A 12,336-nucleotide genomic window follows, 5' to 3' on the forward strand; every position below is an offset into this window, starting at 1 on the left:
CCTCAAAGACTGAACTTATAATTGCTTAAACTTAACCAATGTATCTAGCAACAGTAATTGTGATTGTAATTAGTTATCATTTAGTTGTTAAATGAATGTTATGTACTGTTTATCTAAAAGGGGAGGAATTGTTTATGTACCTTTAAGAGAATAACTGGTCTCAGACTGCAGTACCGGCGGCAGTGACCACCCCTGTATAAAAGGCGCTAGTGAGCCTTTGTGTTTTTAGTTTCACTATTGACTTCCACCAGTAAAGACTTATTTTGTTCACTCCTGCTGTCCGTGTCTCAATTATTCACGGACGTAACAATAAAGTGTTCCGGAAAGCTAGGGAAGGAAGGATAGGAGCTGGTGTGGCAGTATTGGTCAAGGAGAATCTTACAGTGCTAGAGAGGGAGGATGTTCTGGGTGGGGCAAGAACAGAATCTATATGGCTCGAGTTAAGAAACAATAGAGGTGCCATTACACTGCTAGGTGTATTCTAAAGACCACCAAATAGTGGGAAAGATATGGAGGAGCAAATTGGCAGAGAAATTACAGAGAGGTGCAAGAACTATAGAGTAGTAATAATGGAGGGCTTCAACTATCCTAATATAGACTGGTACCATAACAGTGTTAAGGGCAGAAAAGGGGAAGAATTTCTGAAGTGTGTTCAGAAGAACTTTCTTGATCAGTATCTTTCCAGCCCAACGAGCGAGGAGGCATTGCTGGGTCTGGTTCTGGGGAATGAGGTGGGTCAAGTGGAGTCAATAGGTGAACATTTAGGGAACAGTGATTATAGTATCATAAGGTTTAGATTAGCTATGGAAAAGGACAGGGAGAAATCTGGAGGAAAAATGTTTAACTGGGGGAAGGCCAATTTCAGTGGGATGAGAACGGATCTGGTCCGGGTAAACTGGAATCAAAGATTGGCAGGCAAGACTGTAATGGAACAATGGGCTACCTTTAAAGAGGAAATAGTTCAGGTACAGTTGAGGTACATTCCAACTAGGGGGAAAGGCAGGGCAACTAAAGTCAGGGCTCATTGGATGACGAAAGAGATAGAGAATATGATGAAGCAGAAAAAGAGCGTGTATGACAGATGTCAGGCTGCAAATACATCTGAGAATCAGGCTATATATAGAAAGGTCAGAGGAGAAGTGAAAAAGAAAGTAAGAGGGGCAAAGAGAGGGTATGAGAATAGAATGGCAGCTAACATAAAAGGGAATCCAAAAGTCTTCTATAGGCATATAAATAGTAAAAGAGTAGTAAGAGGAGGGGTGGGGCTGATTAAGGACCAAAAAGGAGATCTACGCATGGAGGCAGAGGGTATGGCTGCGGTACTAAATGAATACTTTCATCTGACTTCACCAAAGATGAGGATGCTGCCATAGACATAGTAAAGGAGGAGGTAATGGAGATACTTAATAAGATAAAAATTGATAAAGAGGAGGTATTAGAAAGGCTGGCTGTCCTTAAAGTAGATAAATCAGCAGGGCGGATGGGATGCATTCTGTGATGCTGAGGAAATTGAGGGAGGAAATCACAGAGGTTCTGGCCATAATATTCCAATCCTCCTTAGATACGGGGATGGTGCCAGAGGACTGGAGAATTGCAAATGTCACACCATTGCTCAAAAAAGGGTGTAACAATAAACCCAGCAACTACAGGCCAGTCAGTTTGACCTCGGTAATGGGGAAGCTTTCAGAAAAAGTAATCAGGGACAAAATTAACAGTCACTTGGACAAGTGTGGATTAATTAAGGAAAGCCAGCATGAATTTGTTAAACTAAATTGATTGAGTTATTTGATGAGGTAACAGAGAGGGTTGATGAGGGTAATGCAGTTGACGTAGTGTACATGGATTTCCAAAAGGTGTTCGACAAAGTGCCACATAATAGGCTTCCCATCAAAGTTGAAGCCCATGGAATAAAAGGGACAGTGGCAGCACGGATACGGAATTGGCTAAGTGATAGGAAACAGAGAGTACTGGCGAACGGTTGTTTTTCGGACTGGAGGAAGGTATACAGTGGTGTTCCCCAGGGGTTGGTTCTAGGACCACTGCTTTTCTTGATATATATTAATGACTTGGGTTTAAAAATTTACAGATGACACAAAACTTGAAAGTTTAGTGAACAGTGAGGAGGATAGTGATATCCTTCAAGAAGACATAGACAGGCTGGTGAAATGGACGGACATGTGGCAGATGAAATCTAACACAGAAAAGTGTGAAGTGATACGTTTTGGTAGAAAGAATGAGAAGAGGAGATACAAATTAAATGGTGCAATCCTGAAGGGGGTGCACGAATGGAGAGCTCTGGGGGTATGTGTGCACAAATCGTTGAAGGTGGCAGGGCAGTTTGAGAAAGCAGTTAAAAAGGCTTATGAGTTCCTGAGCTTCATGAATAGAGGTATAAAGTACAAAGGTGTGGAAATTATATTGAACCTGTCTAAAACACTGGTTTGGCCCCAATTACAGTACTGTGTCCAATCCTGGGCACCACACTTTAGAAAGGATGTGAAGGCCTTAGAGATGGTGCAGAAAAAATTTATGAGAATGATTCCAGTAATGAGGGACTTCAGTTACGTTGATAGACTGGAAAAGCTGGGGTTGTTCTCCTTGGAGCAGAAAAGATTAAGAGGAGATTTGATAGAGGTGTTCAAAAGCATGAGGGGTCTGGACAGTGCAGATAGAGGGAAACTGTCCCCATTGGCAGAAGGGTCAAGAACCAGAGGACACAGATTTAAGGTGATTGGCAGAAGAGCCAAAGGAGACATATATAAAAAACTTTTTTATGCAGCGAGTGATTAAGTTCTTGAATGCACTGCCTGAAAAGTTGGTGGAGGCAGGTTCAATCACGGCTTTCAAAAGGGAGTTGGATAAGTATCTGAATCAAATAAATTTGCAGGGCCACGGGGAAAGAGCGAGGGAGTGGGACTAGCTGAAGTACTCTTGCAGAGAGTAGGCACAGGCTCGATGGGCCGAATGGCCTTCTTCCGTGCTGTAACCATTCTATGATTCTATGATTCTATATGACTTACAGGTATGGCATTGAATATGTGGCAGTTAGCGTGGTGCGGACCCGCATGACATAATCTGACCTGACATCAGTCGTCGGGAAAATGCTGGAATCCATTTATAAGGAAGTGGTAATAGGACACTTAGAAAATAATGGCCCAGTAATTCGGGTCCCAACGCGTGAGTACGGACGGGGTACTCACGCGTGGGCCCGATGGAAGTGCCGGTTTTCAGGATGCACAGCGCATGCGCTGAAAACCGGCATTTCCTGTCCTCTGAACCAAGGGGTTAAGGGGCGGAACACGTGCGACGTTTCAGGCAGCGCATGCGCATTAAACTTCGGCATTTTCATGAATGGTTTGAGTGAGGGTAAGTCCCCACAATTTACACATAAAAAAAGGATGAGTAAAGCCCCCGAGAAGCTCCGGAGGAAGAACTCTTTCAGCAGTGGAGCTTCTGAACGGCACATTTTTGATTGGGAAAGGGAGAAAAGTTATTTTAAGAAAGTCTGTAGTAAGTTTGCAACTTTAATTTTTTTTTAAAAACGGGTTTTGAGTAATGTAGGTATAAGGAGCAATAGTGGCTGTGTGCAAGGCCTAATTGAATTTGATGTGCTTATTAAATGTGAAAATTACTGTTTTAAAATAAATAATGTAACATTTCCAACATTTTTAAGAAAGAAACTTTTCATCAGTAATATATTCTTTTAAGTAATTATGTATGTATGTCTGTATATATTCCTTTACGTATATGTATGTATGTATATATTCCTTTACTTATGTGTATGAATGTATGCATTTAATTATGACTTTCAGAGAAAGTAACTTATTGGAAAATCATCTCGGGCTGTGAAATTGATCAGGCGGGTATGACGTATTACCAAGCCGATAACGCGTTTCTCCTGCCATAGGCCGGGGTGATTTTCTAGCCAGTCACTTCATTAAAGGTACTTTAACAACTCTTTCCATTTCTTCCTTGCAAGGACGTCTGTGTAAGGAGGAGGCCTGTGAGCGAGAAAAATGCCCTCTAGAAATGCTGCCCTGATGCTGTGTGTGATTTTGCTTCAAAGAATTCGAAACAGCAGGGAACAACATAGAAGACTGAGGAACCACAGCCGTCTCCTGATCAGAAGGAACTACTACCCACCCCAGAGACTGTACAGGGAGAGGCGATCATTTCAGATGCTGTCGCAGGATTTGTGTGTGAGGAGGCTGCGCTTCAGTAAAGAGGCAATCGGCCGACTATGTGACATGTTGAAGGAGGACCTTCAACCACACTCGAACACCCGCACTGCCTTGTCAGTGAGGCTCAGGAGAGGTACAACCAGGCACATGTGTCCACACGTCAAGTGGTGGAGAGGACAATTGGAGTTCTGAAATCACGCTTCCGGTGCCTGGATAGGTCAGGGGGGACCTTGCAGTATTCTCACTAGAAAGTGACAAGGATTGTGATGGACTGTTGTGCTTTGCATAACTTTGCCCTGCAGGAAGGACTGACCCTTAACACTGCAGAAGAGCTCCCTGCTGAAATGGAGGACATAAGCGATGCCAATGTGCCTGTGGCCAGGCCTCATGAGGAGGAGCCAAGTGCTGCTGAAAGTAAGGCTGCTCAGGAACTGCTAGTAGCCAACACCTTCACGAGCTAGTGGCGCCTTGTACCTACCCCTCCCCCCGCAAGGCAAAAAAAGGAGCAGACACAATTTAAAGTGAAGCAGTGAACTTTTATTGCATCATAAAACAGTTTTCAGGGTCAGTTTTGATGTAGATAGTTTATAACTTTTAAATGTTAACTAGCTATTTCCTACTTTTCAAACATTTGTAAACATGAATAGTTCAGAAAAAAATGTGTTAACAGTTTAAAGTGACTTTTTCTGCTTTCTTACTGCAATAAAGACATTCAAAGTGGAAACTAGCTGTGTTCTAATTTTCAAACAGTTGTTGTAAAAATACTTTGACTCCAATAAAAGTTGCAATTTTTTTTCAAAGTGACTACAGGCTGCACTGTTTAAAGGAAAAGGTTACATATCCTTTCAGTCACAAATAAACATTTCAATGAAAACAGCAAATACAACATTTTACATGTCAATAAAATGAAAAATTTAACAATTGAACAATTTTGCCCCCTCGCATCTGCGACTGAGGGTCCAAGGAGGTGCATTGCGCAAGAGCTCGTCGTCATACGTGTCCTCACACTGTTCCCTTTGGGGAACTGTATGAAGTGGTGGAAGGATTTCTGGCCATGTTAACGCTCCTTCCGTGACCGTAACCATCTTGATACCAGCCATTAGGGTGGTTAGTCCCATGGTGGGAGGGTTTCACGGGCTCCCACAACCCATACGAGGGGGGGGGGCACCCACACCCACGGACGCAAGTATCCCGCTGGATGTCCACCCAGAATTTATAGTCGGAGCTCCCACTCCACTTGCCGGGACTGTCTGGAGCGGGGTTCGAAACCCTACTCCTTCTGGCCCAGCGGCGGGGATGCTTACCGCTACGCCAAAGGCCCACTCCTTGCAAAAGGTGACACCCATACGTTTCCTGCGCCTTTTCCCTCCCTGTAACTGGAGCCCTATGCTGCCACTTGAAAGGCCAAGCTATCATCTGTCCTTTTCGCGGCGCCTTGGAGTTCTCATTCCCAATGATGCGCAGGCGCTGGGACGCCACCTCGTTGAGGAGATGGCTGAGGTCATCGTCAGTTAAATTGTGAGCTCTTTTAATGACGTGAATTGTGCTCATTCCAGCCATTTCACGTTGCTAATTAAATAAATTGAATGGAAAAAATGCTTTCAGGGCTTTTAAAACTCTTTAAATTGCTTTAATTCTGTTTAAAACTACTTCAGATTCTTCAAAATAATGTATAAGTATTTAAAAGTTTATAAAAGTTATCAAAAGATTCATAAAAATACAAAGAACCTATTTAAAATGCTGCTCTGCATGTAAAAATGCTTTGCAGCTTGTGAGAAAGATTGGGGGCGTGTCCTATGGTAATGAGACCTCACGGGGTGTGTCTCACTTACACTCCGCGCTGGACGCTTCGCACTGGCTGCACTCCTGGGCGGCGTGACATCAGACGCTGCCCGGGAGTCATCATCTGAAAAAAGGAATTCCATGCGTCCCGGGAGCAGAATGGCCGGCGCGCCGGGTAAGTGCACATCGGTGGCTTGCACGCGCGGCAAGCCCCCGAACCTAATTTCTGGGCCCATATATGATTAGGCAGAGTCAACATGGTTTATGAAAGGGAAATCGTGTTTAACAAATGTATTCGAATTTTTTGAGGGTGTTACTAGCAGGGTAGATAAATGGGAACCAGTGGATGTAATATATTTGGATTTCCAAAAGGCATTTGATAAGCTGTCACATATAAGGATGCTATGCAAGATAAGGGCTCATGGGGTTGAGGGTAATATATTAGCATGGATAGAGGATTGGTTAACGGACAGAAAAGAGGGCAGGGATAAACGGGTCATTTTCCAGTTGGCAAGCTGTAACTAGTCGGGTGTCGCAAGGATCAGTGCTTGGGCCTCAGCTATTTACAATCTATATTACTGACTTGAATGAAGGGACAGAGTGCAATGTATCCAAGTTTGCTGACAATACAAAGCTAGGTGGGAAATTAATCTGTGAGGCGGACACAAAGAGCCTGCAAAGGGATATAAACATGTTAAGTGAGGGGGCAATAAGGTGGCAGATGGAGTATAATGTGGGGAAATGTGAGGTTATTCACTTTGGTAGGAAGAATAGAAAAACAGAATATTTTTTAATGCCGAGGTGGTGCAGTCTGCAGCCGGGCCTTCTAGGAGCAGAGCAGCTCAAGGTCGACCTGCAAGGTCATCTGAGGTCTCCCAGTGAAAGTGCCTACTCTCTGCAAGAGCACTTCAGCTAGTCCCACTCCCCCGCCCTTTCCCCGTGGCCCTGCAAATTTATTTGATTCAGATACTTATCCAACTCCCTTTGAAAGCCGTGATTGAACCTGCCTCCACCACCCTTTCAGGCAGTGCATTCAAGAACGTAATCACTTGCTGCATAAAAAAGGTTTTTCTTATGTCACCTTTGGTTCTTTTGCCAATCACCTTAAATCTGTGTCCTCTGGTTCTCGACCCTTCTGCCAATGGGAACAGGAACTGTTAGATGCTGGTGTTCAGTGAGATTTAGGTTTCCTCATCCAGGAAACACAGAGGCCCCGATTTTCGGGCAGCTGTCGGGCGGCTTTTCATGCGGCCGTGGTCCGAAAATCGCGGAAAAAGCGGGTCGGGACCCCCCCCGTCTGATTCCCCGCCCCGTCCGACTTTCGGATCGTCGTTTCCACGCGCCCCGCTTCAGTCCCACCCGCCGCTGGCGGGACTGCTCATCGGAGCACTAATCACCAATGATCACCTTGTTAAGGATGATTTTCCCGTGCCGTTGCAACTTTGGGGCTTTCCCCACCTGAAACCCACCTGCGGGGAACCCCGCCGATGAGAGCTGGCGTGAAAACAGCTGGCTTGCTTGCTTGCAGCAGCAGGTCGCTGAGGGCTGAAGATATTTAAAGAGGCAGCATTTGCAGGCTGCAGGACCTTGTTGATCAAGGCTTGGGGGAACTATTTGAAGCCTTAGGAGCAGCTACAGAAAGTTGGAGCCTCACACACTTCTTCAGTGTGAGCTCCTGGGAAGCCCCTCTCACCACCCTAACTCAGGACCTCCTCAACCGAGGCATCTGCTAGAAGCATGGGAGGCCTTTGGCACCTTCCCTTCCTGGCATTAGAGGATCTCCAACAGCAGAGGTGGCAGCAGCAGAACCAGGAACAGCAGGATGATTACCAGGAGCACCAGGCTGCTGCTCACTCACCTGAAGCTGCACAAGCCAGAAGGGGCCAACGCTTGGAAGTGGCTTGAGAGCACCTTGCTGCACTTTAGGGGGCCAGTGGGACCCGTTTCTGCACTGGCAGTCCTACTCAGAAGGACTTCCATGAAGATAAATGCCAGCATAGCAAGAGACTGTGAATTAAAACACAACATGCACCTGGCCCAACACCCCACCCTTGATGTGGAATGTCTTCACGACCGCGTCCATATCCACAGGAAACGAATATCGATCTTTGCTAAAGCCCTGAAGGACGTCGCTTTTAACCGGGTCCATACCCAGACTCCAAGAGGGCGCCCACCCCGACCACCAGAGATCAGTGGGGTACATACCAGGACTACTACAGAGACCACCACCACACCAACAGGTCCAGAGAGGATCCCCATGCACAACATCAATGTCAGACCTGCACCACTCCTGTCCTACAGGGGAACAGGACCGCCCCCAGCCAGACAGAGGGAGAGATGCACAGGGCGTACGCAATACCTCAGGCAGAGACAATCCATAAAGAGACACTATGCAGACGTGCAGAAGCATCTACTTCCAAATTATGGATTAGAAAATGAAAAAAAAATTAAGGACTAGTTACTAGAAAGAGATGTAACCAAGTAGTATTAGCATTTATAGACAATTGAGATGTTCTTTTTTCCCCCCATTTAGACACGACAAACATATCATTCTTTAACCTATCATAGTAAACGATCAAACTTAACATGAAATCCTTATATATTTCAACCTGGAATATCCAAGGTCTACGCTCTTCGGTGCTCGACGTGAAGAGTAGGACCCCAGAGTTCATAGATGAAATTAAAGATCTAGATATTATAATTTTACAGGAAACTTGGTGTAGAGGAGAAGGACACACTGGCCATCCCCATGGGTACACAGAGCTGGTGGTCCCCTCCAATAAATTGCCAGGAGTAACCCAAGGCAGAGACTCTGGAGGCATACTGATTTGGTTTAAAACAGAGCTTAAGAATTGCATCAAATTTATAAAAAAGGGCGAAAACCACATATGCCTCAAAATTGAGAGGGGGATTATCCCTAACACTCAAGATGTTTTCATTTGCGCACTCTATTTCACCCCAATGGAATCCCCGTACTTTAAAGAGGACACCTTCTCCAACATTGAGAGGGAGATTATCCAATTCCAGGCCCAGGGGAACGTGTTGATCTGTGGTGACCTCAATTCAAGAACTGGCGAAGAACCAGACTTCACCAATAATCAGGGAAACAATTACATATTTGGGAATAACCACTTCGATATCCCTTCCCATCCATACAGGCATAACTGCGACAAACAGACAAATGCTAACAGAAAACAGCTCCTGCAGCTCTGTCGAAGCCTGGGTCTGTACATTGTCAATGGTAGGTTCATGGGAGACCTCCTAGGAAGATCGACCTATTGCTCACCTCTTGGCTGCAGCACAGTAGACAATATGATTACGGATTTGGACCCATCCTCTTTCAGAGCATTCACAGTCAAACCACAAACAACACTGTCAGACCACAGTCAAATTACTATGTATCTTAAAAAGGCAGAAACAAACAACACAGAAACACAACCCAGTAAGCTGTACAACACCAAAAAATCGTACAGATGGGCCAAAAACAGCATGGAAAAATACCAGAAAGCAATTAGCAATCAATCAACTCATGCTCTCTTGGACACCTTTCTGGAAAACATATACATTCACAATAAAGAAGGCGTAAACCGGGCAATGAATAACCTAAATAATATTTTTGATAATTTGGCAACAAGGTCAAACTTGAAAGCTCGCAAGAACAAACCCAAAACAAAAAACTATGAAAAATGTTTTGACACAGATTGCCATAACATGAGGAAAAAACTTAGAAAAATATCAAACCAAAAACACAGACAGCCAGAAAATGAGGAATTACACCTTACTTATTGTAAGACACTAACACAATACAGAAACACACTCAGAACCAAAAAAGAGCAGTATATTAAGAATACACTCAGCTCCATTGAGGAATCCATTGATTCCAATTGTTTCTGGGACAACTGGAATACATTACACAAAAAACAACACGACGAATTGGCCATTCAAAATGGAGACACATGGGAAAACCACTTTGAAATATTATACCAGAAAAACACACTAAGGCCAGAGCAATACCAAATATGCAAAAAACTGGAAAAGCTCGAAATGGCCATAAAAGATAAACAAAACCCGCTAGACTCCATAATAACAGAAAAAGAACTATTGAAAAACTCAAGGACCTGCGACCAGGAAAAGCTTGTGGTGCAGATGGCATACTAAGCGAGATGATTAAACACACAGATGATAAAATGAAACTGGCTATCCTAAAACTCTTCAACTTGGTTCTGAGTGTCGGGTACTTCCCTGATATCTGGAACAAAGGACTCATAACGCCCAGATACAAAAGTGGGGATAAAGTCGACCCAAATAACTATCGAGGCATCTGTGTAAACAGTAACCTGGGGAAGGTATTCTGTAGTATCATAAACAAAAGACTTATAAACTTCCTTGAGGAGCACAATGTCTTGAGTAAAAGCCAAATTGGATTCCTACCAAACTATAGAACATCAGATCATATCTTCACCCAACAGACCCTAACTGGCAAACATGTTCATCAAAACAAAAGCAAAATTTACACATGCTTTATAGATTTCCAGAAGGCTTTCGATTCCATCTGGCACGACAGTCTATTCCTGAAACTTATCGAAAGCGGGGTAGGGGGAAAAACATATGATGTAATTAAATCAATGTGTACAAACAATAAATGTGCAGTTAAAATTGGAGACAAACAAACAAAATACTTCCCACAGGGGCGTGGGGTGACGCAGGGCTCGCCCATCTCACCGACACTCTTTAATATTTACATAAATGAATTGGCAAAACTACTTGAACAATCTACAGCACCCGGCCTCACCCTATATGAATCCAAGTTTAAATTCCTCCTCTGTGCAGATGACCTGGTTCTGCTGTCACCAACTAAGGAGGGTCTACAGCAGAACCTGGATCTGCTGGAGTTGTTCTGCCAGACCTGGGCCCTGACAATAAATCCCCAAAAAACCAAAGTCCTTGTGTTCCAGCAAAGATCCAGACATCAGGAACCCAAAATAAATTTCACACTAGGAACAACCAAAATTGAACAAACCACTAAGTACACATACTTGGGCTTAAAAATCAGTTCTACAGGAAATTTTCATCTGGCTGTGAATGAACTGAAAGAGAAAGCAAGAAGGGCTTTCTATGCCATTAAAAAATCAATCCAAATAGAAATCCCAATTAGCAATTGGCTCAAAATGTTTAAATCAGTAATTGAACCAATTGCACTCTATGGCAGTGAGGTGTGGGGACCGCTAACACAAGAATTTGCAAAATGGGACAAACACCCAATTGAGATCCTACATGCAGAATTCTGTAAAAGTATCCTCCGGACTCAAAGGAAAACCGTAAACAATACATGCAGGGCAGAACTAGGCCAATATCCATTAATAATCACTATCCAAAAAAGAGCCACCAAATTTTGGAAACACCTAAAAATGAGCAACCCCCACTGCTATCATTACGAAGCCCTGAAATGCCAAGAGAGGACCATAAAGAAGAATACCCTCTGTCAACTAGTCCTGGGACTCAGTGAAGTAACTACTAACACTACTAACAATAACCAACCCCAGGACAGTGACAGCGTAACGCAAAGAATTCGACCCAACACAATCGTCACTAATCAAAAGGAAAAATATCTGTCATATTGGGCAGAAACAACAAAAACCCAAAACAAACTCAATTGCTACTTGGCCCTAAACAGACAATACAACATGGCTGATTACCTGACCATGGTAAAGGATAGCAAACTGAGAAAAACCTTGACAATGTACAGACTTAGTGAACATAGCCTGGCGATCGAAAAAGGTAGACACAGGCAGACCCGGCTACCAAGAGAGGACAGGATATGCTCTCACTGCAGTCAGGGAGTGGTGGAGACAGAGATGCACTTCCTCACAGCTTGTAGAAAATATCAGGGCATAAGGGAGCATTTCTACCCAAAACTCACAAAAATATGCCCGGAATTCAGAAATTTGAATGACGACCAAAAACTCCCATACTTACTAGGGGAAGAGAGAAATTGTGTAACCTTAGCGGCACACTATGTTACAGCTTGCCATAAACAGAGGGACAACCACTAAATATAAGAAAAGAGTATATACAAGTTATATGAATGTATATTTATACACTCAGGGATATATCTGTTTATTCACTGTATGGATAGATCTGTGTTTATGTGTTCAACCATGAATGTTTTTCGATGCTTTGGCAACATAAGATGTACCTTGTCATGCCAATAAAGCGATTTGAATTGAATTGAATTGAATTGAGTGGGAGAGAGAGGGGGAGGGAGGGGGAGAGAGAGGGGGGAGGGAGGGGGGAGAGAGAGGGGGAGGGAGGGGAGAGAGAGGGGGAGGGAGGGGGAGAGAGAGGGGGAGGGAGGGGGGAGAGAGAGGGGGAG

Source organism: Somniosus microcephalus, chromosome 2 (assembly GCF_052327205.1).
Source record: "Somniosus microcephalus isolate GS21.2 chromosome 2, FLI_Smic_1.0, whole genome shotgun sequence".
In the NCBI taxonomy this organism is placed as follows: Eukaryota; Metazoa; Chordata; class Chondrichthyes; order Squaliformes; family Somniosidae; genus Somniosus; species Somniosus microcephalus.